We start from the raw sequence: 12,696 nt of genomic DNA on the forward strand, positions 1-12,696 counted from the left end.
AGAGCTCTATAGTCAAATAAAAGACATCTATAACCCTAGACCGTATAAAATCAATAGCAATGTCAAGTCTTGTCTGAGGCTAAGAAGGTTAGAATTTTTTGAACAGAAAACGGATTCACTGACACGACATCTTCAGTTACGAAAAGGTAAAGAGAAGATCGTGTGCTTCGTTTGTTGAACGTGAGGTAAAATATTATGAGTCATATATTGAATGTGAGGTAAAATATTATGAGTCATATATTGAATGTGAGGTAAAATATTGAGTCATATATTGAATGTGAGGTAAAATATTATGAGTCATATTTATAATCATTTCTAAACAGTACAAACATTGCATATGACCTTTATTTTCAAACTACTAATATTTACAGTACTTTTATAAGATGAGTTGAGAAAGAAGTTCTCTTCATGTAGAATAATAAACATCATATTACATTGCAGCACATTTAAACCTTTAAATTTAGTAGAAAATGTTTCACAGTCTGAGAATGGTATTCAACATTATGTTCGGTACTTAAAACTCCTGGAGAATGATACAAAGAACAATAAAATACCATATAACTTTTACATTGTTAAAACAATTTACTTTCTGCCAACACAGGAAATCGAAACTCAGATTTTATCATTGTTATATTCAATAATGATAAAAATTATAATGACTCTCTAGGTATTAACTCACACATGTGTTTTTCAACACTAAAGACACTGTTCAATATCAGAGTTTAGATATCCATACAGTTGTGTAGCTTTGTGCTTAACAATTACGAAAAAGGAAAAAACATAACACGTTGCTGCCGCACTGTATAAATTTGTTATTACATCTGTACTCTCAGCATTATAAAGCAATTAGGCCTATGTAATTTTATTTTGTGGATTTATATGATAATATTTGACTACCCTAGACTGTTAGTATATATATTTATGCTGTGACCTGCCAGCGGATCACGCGGCACTGTAATAATATAATATTTTCTGTGTGCCACATGACCCGCCAGCAGGTCACGCTGAAATCTCTCATGTATTTTCTATAGCAGTTTCACTAACTTACTATTATTTTTCTTTTTAGATTGCAACGTCTAACTGAATACGCGAAAACTGAATTATGTATAAATACACGAAAAACCTCATTTACATCTAAATCAGGTTCAGATAGTGAGGAGCCAATTACTTCTTCTGATACAGAGAGTTATGTGCCATCTAGCCCTGATTTTAATAAATCCTCTATGTCAGGTGATTATAGTCAACTTTCAATTATGTCAGATGCCTACATTCAAAGTGACAATACTGACAACAAAAGGGATTATGACACGTTCCCAGTCAATGCTTTGGACAAATAAATGGAACACGTCGCAAAAGCTTTCCTTTCATTGACAGCCCCAGCGTAACAAGAATAATCCATTCAGAGGATATGATGGAAAAGTATAAGCGGTAAAAATGAGATATTCCTGACGTGCCGTATGGCGTTGGAAACAATTTTACTCATAGGAAAAAATTACAAATGAAATTAATAGGTGGTGTGGCGGGTCACACGGTAGCCATCGTGTTAAGCATTAAAATGGAATTTTGTGAAAAAAATATTTCGTTCAGTTTTACTTTGTTGTTAAAATTTATAAATGTTTTTACAGACATAACTGTGATTTGTAATTAAATTAGTATAAAATATAATGTTGTTACAATGCATTGTATTTATTATTCACAGATATTGAACAGAGATGACTAATTCCGAAACTATCGACAGAGATTGTACATCAGAAATATACATAGAACATTTTCAGAAAGTTTTAATGATCATGTCCATGGTGGGAATTCTCTATCAAAGTATCATTTTTAACCAGTTATTAGGTTACTGTGGACTTCATTATACAGTAAGAAAACAAAAATTCATTATTATGGTTTAATTAAAATATCTATTTATATATCATGATTCTAATGCACCATTTAGAAAAAAAATGTATGAAAAATATTGAGGCTTTATTTCTTACATACCTATTTTTAATTTACCAGCTTTTAATGTACATTAAACAAAATGAGTATATTTTATAAATTACTTCTGCAAGAAGAGATTGATAAAACAGTTAGTCTTTTATGTAAGTTAAGAAGACACATAGTTTAATGACAGACCTAGTGAAGAACGTAGTCGTTAAAAATCTGTTCCAGAGCCGTAAACAAGTTATTTATTTAATAAAAAAACCACCGTATTTAAAATAAGACTTTTGCTAAAGAGCTGATTGATGAGGATAATAAATAAGCACAAGGTGAATACAGTTTATTTTGTTTGAAATTTACTAAATTATCAAAACTAACTTTAATTTGCACAAGTGCAAGAAAATATCAATCGTTTCGGCCCCGTATGGCCAGATGGTTAAGGCTTTAGACTCGTAATCTGAGAGTTACTGGTTCGAATCCCCGTCAAACCAAACATACTTACATTTTCAGTTGTGAAGACGTTATAAAGTTGCTGTTAATCTCATTACCAGTTGTTAAAAGAGTAGTCCAAAAGTTTGCAGTGGGTTGTGATAACTAATTGTCTTCCTTCTAGTCTTACACAGCTAAATTAAGGATGAGTAGCCCATGTAGCCCTCGTGTAGCTTTGCGCAAAATTAAAAAACAAACAAAAACAGAGAAAGCTGCTGGAAAACATCCGCTATTTGTTTAGATTGGATGAGATAGACACTATCAAGGTTAAAGGGGTTATTCAAGCTATGAACTAAATATGAGAAACTTTCAGTTGTATGTTAGAGTTGAAGTGAAACTGACGCAAAAGAGATTAAGCAAATTTGGACGTTGAAAGCAAGAAAAACCATGCATAGTGGGACGGCGTGAGAGTACAGACTATGGTGCTTGATTAACCAATGTAACTCACGAATTTTGGAGTTCATAAACAAGAAGAAACGCTGAATGCTTGACGACGCCAGAATATTCGAGATCCACCAAGTAATCCGAACTGATCTGATCATTCACATCTCAGCTCATTTCATAGAAGAAAAAGCAGATAAGTTGTCTCTTACCGTTAGTAGAAACGCCATTTTTTGCCCAAGCTTTTTGTAAGTCATTTTAATACCATTATTTCTTAAACATCGGTCATCATGTTAATAAAGTTAAAATGCTTGCCCATGATAAACATGAATAAAGATAAACTGTATATATATGTGTGTGTAAATATTAAGTGTCTGATGATTTAAATAAAATGTGTTATTGGAAGTCCTAGTCTCAAATCTCTTTTCTTTATTTTAACTGTAAACTCTCGAGTTAGTGGCCTGTATGCTTTATTCGCTCACTGCATCTTTACTTCAAATAAGGCCTGGCATGGCCAAGCGCATAAGGCGTGCGACTCGTAATCCGAGGGTCGCGGGTTCGCGCCCGCGTCTCGCTAAACATGCTCGCCCTTCCAGCCGTGGGGGCGTATAATGTGACGGTCAATCCCACTATTCGTTGGTAAAAGAGTAGCCCAAGAGTTGGCGGTGGGTGGTGATGACTAGCTGCTTTCCCTCTAGTCTTACACTACTAAATTAGAGACGGCTAGCACAGATAGCCCTCGAGTAGCTTTGTGCGAAATTAAAAAACAAAACACTTCAAATAAATACTTCATGTAACGGCAAGCAGTATTAGTCGAACTCCAAAAGCAACACCGAGAGAATTCACTCGGTCTGAGTGCAACTGAGCCCACGACCACGTTACAGAATTAAACAAAAATACTGGGTGATAATGAAACCTTTTTATGTTTAAATTTTCATCTGTAATAAACAAAAATAACGGACTTACAAGAGTTTAGTATATAAATAACAGGCTGTGAAAATGTGTCTGATAGGCCTGTAATTATCAGTTTAAGATATGCTAAGTACCTTTAGACAGTAAAATATTTTAAGTAATAACTCAGTTGTTATATTGTCTGCAAGATTTATTTACGTGAATTTTGAAGGAGGTAATTATGTTGAAACTATTGAGATGTGCAGGCATATGCACATGTAGTTTTGTATAAACTACATGCAATGATCAGAAAATAGTTTTTTATTATTGTTGTAGTAACTAACATTTGGAAATTAAGAAAACAACAACATTACTTACAAATTCTAGCCTTTATATATATAGAGAGAGGCAACACTAAATACGGTAAGTGTTTATTTTTGAAACATCCAGCTAAATGTGTTTTAAAATATTAAATGTATTCTTCTCATCAGTAAATTTTTTTTTCATTTTTTATGCAGATTTTTTTGTTTTGTTTTTTTGTAAAATGATTTTGCTAATTGAAATCCTTAGCACGGTTTTCTTTGCCTTTGCTCCCTTGCCTTTACTTCAGAAAAGTATTTCATATTCATGTGTCTTTACTCGACTTACTGCATAATGTATTGGCTGGATAAATCTTTAAAGCATATTGACTCAGAAAAGCACTTAACATCAGGTGCTCTCGTGATTTCGTTATTATGGATTGGTGTTTTAACCTATCGTTTAGAAAATGTTGGTAATGCAATTATTATACTCATTTGCGTGTATAGTTTATTCTACACATTTACCATTGACTGATCACGCGCTGCTTATGTTTTCCTTTCATGGTAGGACAGTGAATTGGATCCTTTGTATCCTCATCCAGCATCGCTAGACACTGGCTGACGGTGACCCCATTCTAGTTGACGGTACCCTGGATTATCAGTTGGTGTCTTGGAAAATAAGAATAGAAAGATATGATGATGATATCATTCTGAAACGTTAAAAGTTCCCACGCTCGTGGGCTCTAGCTCCGAATCTTTTAAGCACCTCGTGACGCCCCTGTCATCTGGCTTCACGTTGGCTCTCTCTCTTTTTCTGTTGACTACTGTTGACACCGTAGTGTAATGGTTCGTTCCAATACAGCAGTACCGTTAAAATATCAAGGACTAATAATTCGTGATAATTACCATTTTTTCGGTGAGACATTGTTCAGTTTTCTTTTTCTTTTAACAAAAATTACCCACAGTTACATCCATTTCTTCAAAAAATATTTGGTAACGTAGAATTTTGATTTGTTTTTGCGTTCTAGTACAATTATCTGTTCATTATTTTAAAATTGTGAAAATATTTTAGTAAATTGTGCGTTAAAAGAGGTAATTATAGCAATGAAAGGTATTATTGTAAAGTTGTGATACATGTATAGAATCGACTTTTGCATATACTGGTAAAACGACATACATCCTAATGTTCTGACTAATACGAATGTAGTGACTCAAATTCCCTGGTATTATTTATTAACATGACTTGCGGGTAATCCTATGTCTATTGTGTTTCATATGTTAGTATGTTTCCAAGTAATTTTGGTCTTTTTAAAATTTTGAGTAACATGAAGTGTTTGTTTTAGTGCATAATTATACCGAGTTATTTCCTATGTCCTGAAATATTTGGAAATAACATCATAATCCAACGTATCCTAAACTTTCTCTGGTCAGGGCGCCCTTAGTGTCTCAGCAATTTTTTCGCGACGCCCCAAGACATAAAGAAAAACCTAACAGTTCCGTTTATTAAGTAGTTAGGCCCAAAAACTTAATACTTAATAAGTATTTATATCCTAATAATAATACACGTAAATTGAAAGTAAAAACAATATTTTTATTTCATTTTAAACAGTTTCTAATGGGATGTGTGACCCTGTTGGGCACTGCACAGCTTCTCAAAACTTTCAATCAGATTGGACACACTAACACTCTCATTTCCTGTTCCACATTGATTTTCGTGCGGTACTTGCTTTTTATCACAGCAACCGCCAAAAACGCAGCTTTGCTCAGATATGACGTCACAAATGGAATTAGGATTCACTGAACTTTAGTACTTAGCAACGGATATTCACCTTTTACTGATATCCAAAACCCACTTAGTTCTATGCTGCCAAATTTTGTTTTTAAAGTCTTGTCACAAGACAGCTCAATAAGATTTTCTTCTTCTGCAGAGGTAAATTCAGATGGGGCCTTAGCCTTGAATGGGTCTTGGATCCATGAAAACTTCCCCATATCTTCTGGAAAGTAATTTTCAAATCAGTTACTGAGCTGTGTTAGATGCTTCTCAAAAACAAATTTTAGTTCGTGGGTCAACTCATCTTCATTGGCTGTAACAAACTGCTTCAACATGAGAAACATTCTTTACCACCACCTTCATTCATTTTTCTTCTCCATAGTAGTAACTTTTTCTGAAGGCAGAAACCTCTTCTGCGAGTTTGAGAATTCGCATATTGCTTCCTTGCAGAGAGAGATTCATCGCATTCAATTTTTCAAAGAGATCCCACAGATGTGTTAATTTTGACAAAAAATTAGTATCCAAGAAGTTTTAAGCACATTCGTGTTCTTATTCTTCAAGATAACAGTAGAGTTCTTGTCATAATTCGAAAACATCGGGACAGTATGTTCCCACGGGAAAGCCATCGCGAGCTACAATAGTACAACAACTGTACTGTATACTCAGATCCCATATCGTCACACAGTTTTTAAAAAACTTCGCCTTCTGTGGCCACGTTTTATAAAGTTCACCATTTTAAACACACGTTCCAGGACTAGGTTCACTATAGGAGTCAGGTGCTTTTGATGCAAGAGCTTCCTTGTGGATTATGCAGTGGGTCCACAGTGCATCAAGAGCTTTGCTTCGTATGAGTGCCTAAAATCTTCCATAACAGCGATGTACAGACGCCAATGCACTTTGTCCATTTAAAAGTGTCAAGGATCTCAAACAAGTCTTGAGCCTTTGTATCTGAAGTGATACTTTTGCAAAAGATAAGGTCTTCCACCATTTTGTCACCATCCATGAACCGTGTGTAACAAATCAAATGAGCTTTCTTGTTATTATCCATCGCCTCATCCAGATGTAACCAGAATTCTTTCCCTTTCATTTTTTTCAATTAGCTGATCGTTGAGGTCTTTAGCCATGAGTTGTATTCTATGACTGATATTACTGTTGGATAAAGGTATTTTTGAAGCAGTCTTCCCGCAGATTCACCAACCATGCGATGGTGTGAGGTTTTAAACATTTCGCGACTCTATGTGCCACCTTGTAGGATGCTAGCAATGCATTGCTTGATATTGATACTTGTTTAAAAAATGTACCTTTTTGTTTTTCAATTCTATTAACTTTCTGGTAAAATAATCGCAGGATTTACTAGCCATGTTAGGATGATTGGTCTTTAAGTGTCGTTTTAGTTTACTTGAAAGCATGCACTCTGGAGCCAAAACTTTTACACACAATACACACTGTGGACATTCTTCATAATTGACATCTACCGAAGTAAAAACCAAAATCTAGATAACTATCGTCGTGTTTCCGTCTCTCCACAGCTTTTCCACTGGCTTGTGGTTCGTGAGCTTTTTGTTCACTCACACACTTTTTATTAATGTTAAAAAATCTTTCCATTTTTAAGCATAAGGACTGAAAAATCAACTAAATAATTCACTGAACTTCGCAGTTTATAGAGAGTAAACTTGCCGGCCTATACACGATCAAACATACGAGTTTGTACATGTGCGTGGCATCTGTTACGTATTATAATCTATCTTGAACGATATATATCAAATTTATAATATTCGTCAACAAGATTAATGCACACAATTTTCTTTGTTAACACAAATATATTTTAATATACAAACAACAGTATAATTTATAATAAGAATTGTTACAAATAATAATTATATACAGAAGTTTTACAAACGTATAAACAATACTGAGTCTTCTACCTATTCTGGAACTGAATATTTTATCGACAGTTCACGATGAGTGATATAGGTACAGTTCACTTAACTGGTAGCGAGCTACCTCTCTACACTTAGCTGGTCTCATGCCATTTGCAAGCTGACTTTTCTCCGACGTAAATATGTAATGTTCTCAAAGGAATACTGAGGTCCGAAGTTAATTCACTGAAGTCAAATGGTTTATAATGTTTGAAATCTGTGAACATTCCTGATCAAGTATCTGTAGTTTCCGTATCAATAAGCATTAATCACAGTTATATTGTCCAAGGATTGTATTATACTTAACTATAGCAAACCAACAATATGAAAACTGTCTCTCGGCGTACCAATTTATGAACGTTTAAGTGAGATTTTGGAAATTTCCGTTGCCAACAATGTAAAACATATATTGTTGATTTCTACACTTGAGAATATTCTACATATTTAAAGAATAGGCATATAAGTTATATACATTTCTAAGTATGTGTTTAATTACAACAAACATCAATATTAAAATAAGTATATAACAGTAAATCAGTTACACATCCAAAACCACAAAATTAACAATGTTATACCTGAACATTATGAAAAAAAAACAAGTGATACCACAAGCAAATAACATTTATCGGATATCAAGATCTCATATAAAGGCCATAGTTATCTGGACATAAAGATTAAATAAACCATTTTAATAATAATAATAAAGAAGCCTTAAATGAACAACTATAAAGGTTGGCCTTTAATGTACACACTATGCACTTTCAAAATGGTTAAAATATATTTCCCGACGTTGATTTAAGTACGTATTGATATAACATGATTAAATAACACTTATAGACACATGTATAAAGCGGTATTCTATATACGTAACGTATTCTATTCAAAATCCTATGATTTTAATAATTTTGGCACTAATTTATACACATTTTTATTTAATATTGTTGGTTTGGTTTATTTTAATAATTAAATTTATATATTTTTCGTATTATTTTAATACAATACTAGTTGTAGTATCTGTCCTTTGGACGGAAGTTATGCAACGTCATGGTTAATGAAAGTTTTTTCCTTATATTTCATTAGCGAAAACACCTATAAAATTCCCTAACGCGAAATACAAGAGACAACGAACAGTATTATTATGTTTAAACAGCTGAACCTTTAATACACGTGTAGCGATATTTAACTCCTGATGACATTGATCTAATTTATCAGGTCGTCCTAATGTCCGAATATTTAACACAGAAAGTGCATCATCATTTCTGTCTTTGCAGAGGGCTTTAATTACTAAAATATGTAGTAGGACGTGCATAAAAGTGTTCGTACAAATAATAGAAACTAACCCAACTCCCCTTTTTTATATTATTAATAAAATAAACCCTTATAAAGACGGATGTATCTGAGGAACACATTAGGTATATAATGCTTTATGAGTTTAAAAAAGGCAATAGTGCAGCAGAAACTACACGAAACATTCAAAGTATTTATGATGCGGAGCCTCTCAACTAAAGAAAATGTCGAAGGTGATTTCAGAAGCTCAGATCAGGTGACTACAGCTTTAGTGATGCGTCACGTCGAGGTCGTCCTGTTGAGTTTAATGATGACTTGCTGCTGGCTGCACTTGATGAAGATTGTACTGTAACAGTTGGAGAACTATCACAGAAACTTAATTCAACCCATTCAACAGTTCACTTTAATCAGCAACAGCTTAAAAGGTGTCAAAACTTGGAAAATGTGTCCATCATGATTTGACAAAAGCCAACCTTAAAAGCAAGAGTAAACATTTGTACTTCTCTGCACTCTTGTGAATGTAGCTCACCTTTTTTGAACAGGTTAGTGACTGGAGATGAAGAATGGATATCTTATAAAAATGTTAAGCGCAGCAGACTTTGGATCAGTGCAGGTAAACTGGCTAAAGCACAGCCCAAAATGGACCTCCACCCTAGGAAAGTCTAATCAAGCGTTTAGTGGGATATTGTTGGTGTGTGATCCATTCAATGTAAGAATTACATCAGACTTCTATTGTCAACAGCTACAGTGCTTGAATGTTGCACTGAAAGAAAAGATGCCTGCTATGGTCAATCATAAAAGGTGTTGTGTTACACCAGGATAATTAATGGCCCCATACAGCAAGGATTACATCTGCAAAGATTGAAGAGCTAGACTGGGAAAACTTCCATGCCCTTCTTATTCTCCAGATCTTGCCCCATCTGATTATCATCTATTCCAAAATTTGCAGAAATATCTTTATGGAAAAGAGCTTGGAACACATGAAGAAGTCATGACTGCCCTCTTTACATTATTTTCCTCTAAACCCCAAGAATTTTACAAAAGTGACATTAAGAAGCTTGAGAATCATTGGTAGAAAGTAGTTAATAATAATGGAACGTACATTATTGATTAAATAACATTAAAAGCGTTTGAAATCCTTTCTCTTTTTCTGAATCTAAAATCAGGCATTACTTAATGGATGACCTTAAAGATTCAACCGAGCTAATAAAAGTAAATCCTGGAGATAGAGGACGTTATTATATTTCTTTTGATAGGAAAACAATAACACTGTTTGGATATACACTTCTTCAATACGTTTTGAACGTAGCTTGGCAGCATTGTTGTGTGCATTTTCATTAAGCTTTTTTAAAAAAAAAACACATTAAAATAGTTTTGTAATACTATAAAAGTATTGTGAAATAAACATGGAATGTGATAAAAAACCTAAAATTTTAATTTTATCTCGGAAGTTTGGCAAAGATATCTCGAATCAACTAAAATAGTATTGAACTGATGAATAATTATTTCACATTTAAATATAAATAACACTGAGATTGGAATTTTTGTATCAGTAAATGTTCGATTCCCCTCGGTGGGCTGAGCAGATAGCCCTATGTGGCTTTGCTATAAGAAAAACACACTGTATCAGTAAATAACTAAGGACAATTTGGTAAGATCAGTTTTATCCTTTTCCTGGTAAGGAAATTCGATAATATGGATTTTATTTGGTATTTTCTGTATACAAGTCACTTGTGAAGATAATTTTGTAATAAACCACAATTTTCGCAATAAAATATATTTCTTATTCTCAGTTTATTTAGGTCTAGATTCATTTAAAGTTTAAGAATTGTTTTTAAAATTCGTGAATAATTTATTATTTGTGGATGACATTAAGTTTTTGGAGTGCTTAAGAGTACCAAAGATCCTGCAAATTTACATGGAGATCTAGATCCTCAACAATCATTTGTGCCATCTAAACAGTGTATTGTAATTAGCAACATGGCTAATAGGATTTTGGGTAGCATCTGTAGAAATATTGAATACAAGATAAGGAATATTATTGTTCCACTGTATAAATCATTTGTAGAGCGTCATTTAGAGAACTATATACAGTTTGGGGCCCCTTTCTCACAAAGTACATTGAATTTTTGGATAATTTTTCAAAAAGAGTCACTAGGATGATACCATAATACCAACTAATTAGGGATCGGCTAGTAATTTTGTAAACCAAGAATTTTTATATCATATTGGCTGGCTCAGTTGGCAACCATATAGAACGAGCATATTTGGTGATGACAATTCCTCCCTCAGATTGTAAGTTGAATTGGTTAAATAAAGGATGTGTGCACGTTGTAAATTTGCCAGATATTTTGCATCAACCTGTATGGCAGAACTTTGTAACACATACGAAGGTAAGACACAAGTCTGTTAACTGTTATTCAGGGTGTAAAAACTAAAAAAGTGTAATTCCCTTTCTTTATATTTATAGTATCAATGTGGATCCCATCAGTCGGGATGGCATATGAAAAAGTTAGTGGGGTGCTCATCTCTGAGCATGAGTAAAGAGAAGGGAAGTCATTTTTTAATTTCAATCTACCTCCAATAGCTGGTATTATATAGTGATCGGAAAGTAAGAATAGAATTTTGGAATTCATCATTTATGAAACCTCAACCTTCTTCCATAAGAATATTCTTTAGTGCACAAGGCACCCAAGATCACAGAAAGCGAAGAGTAAATGATTTTTAAAAAAAGAGTATGTCCAATACCTATAATATGTCCTTGTTTTCTGAAATTATATTTTGTAGATTTAAACCTAATCTATTAAAAACTGGATCAAAAATGGCTAACTGTATCACTTAAACATAAACAACATTATTCCGTGCGTATTTGCTCGAATTTCTTCACTAATGACTATTCACCCCATTTTCTATAGATCAAATGGTCAATGACAAAATTCCCTTAAAAGAGATTCTCTGCTTCAAAACAACATGTATTTTGTATAAATAATTGAACTCTCAAGTCTCAATTCATCTGCCTGATGAATTGCCTGAAGGTCTTAAACAGACAAAAAATATATTCATGTAGTGTGCATACATTGTTGTTGTTTGTTATTAAGCGCAGAGCTACACGAAAAGCTATATGTGCTCTGCCAACCACAGGTATCGAAACCTGGTTCTAGCAGTAGTAAACTTTTCTTTCATTATCATTCACAAAGTATAAACAAAGTTTAGACTGAAGATTATTAATAATGTGATGGGTTTTAATCTATCATACAACATTTCTGAAACGTTATATCAACGTACATACATTGTTTCAGAAAATGTTATCCGTTTGATCTATGATACCTATTAACTGTTAAATTATTTCCAAAATATGAATTTATTAACTAATATGTTATGTTTGAGTGACCATCATTAAAATGCTCTAACTATTGATGCTAATTTATATTAAGTTACAGAGTATAAATATAAATCTGACACAAACTATATATTCTGTTTCATGGCACTAGAGTCAGACACAAAAGACAATTTTAAACCCTGTATTAATTGGTTTCATAAAAGATGATGGATTATTTTTGGAATTTGCACAAAGCTACACGAGAGCTATCTGCGCTAGCCGTCCCTAATTTAGCAGTGTAAGACTAAACGGAAGGCAGCTCGTCATCACCACCCACCGCCAACTCTTGGGATACTGTTTTTCCAACGAATTGTGGGATTGAGCGTAACATTATAACGCCCCAACGGTTAAAAG

This window comes from Tachypleus tridentatus, chromosome 2, assembly GCF_004210375.1.
Source record: "Tachypleus tridentatus isolate NWPU-2018 chromosome 2, ASM421037v1, whole genome shotgun sequence".
Classification (NCBI taxonomy): Eukaryota; Metazoa; Arthropoda; class Merostomata; order Xiphosura; family Limulidae; genus Tachypleus; species Tachypleus tridentatus.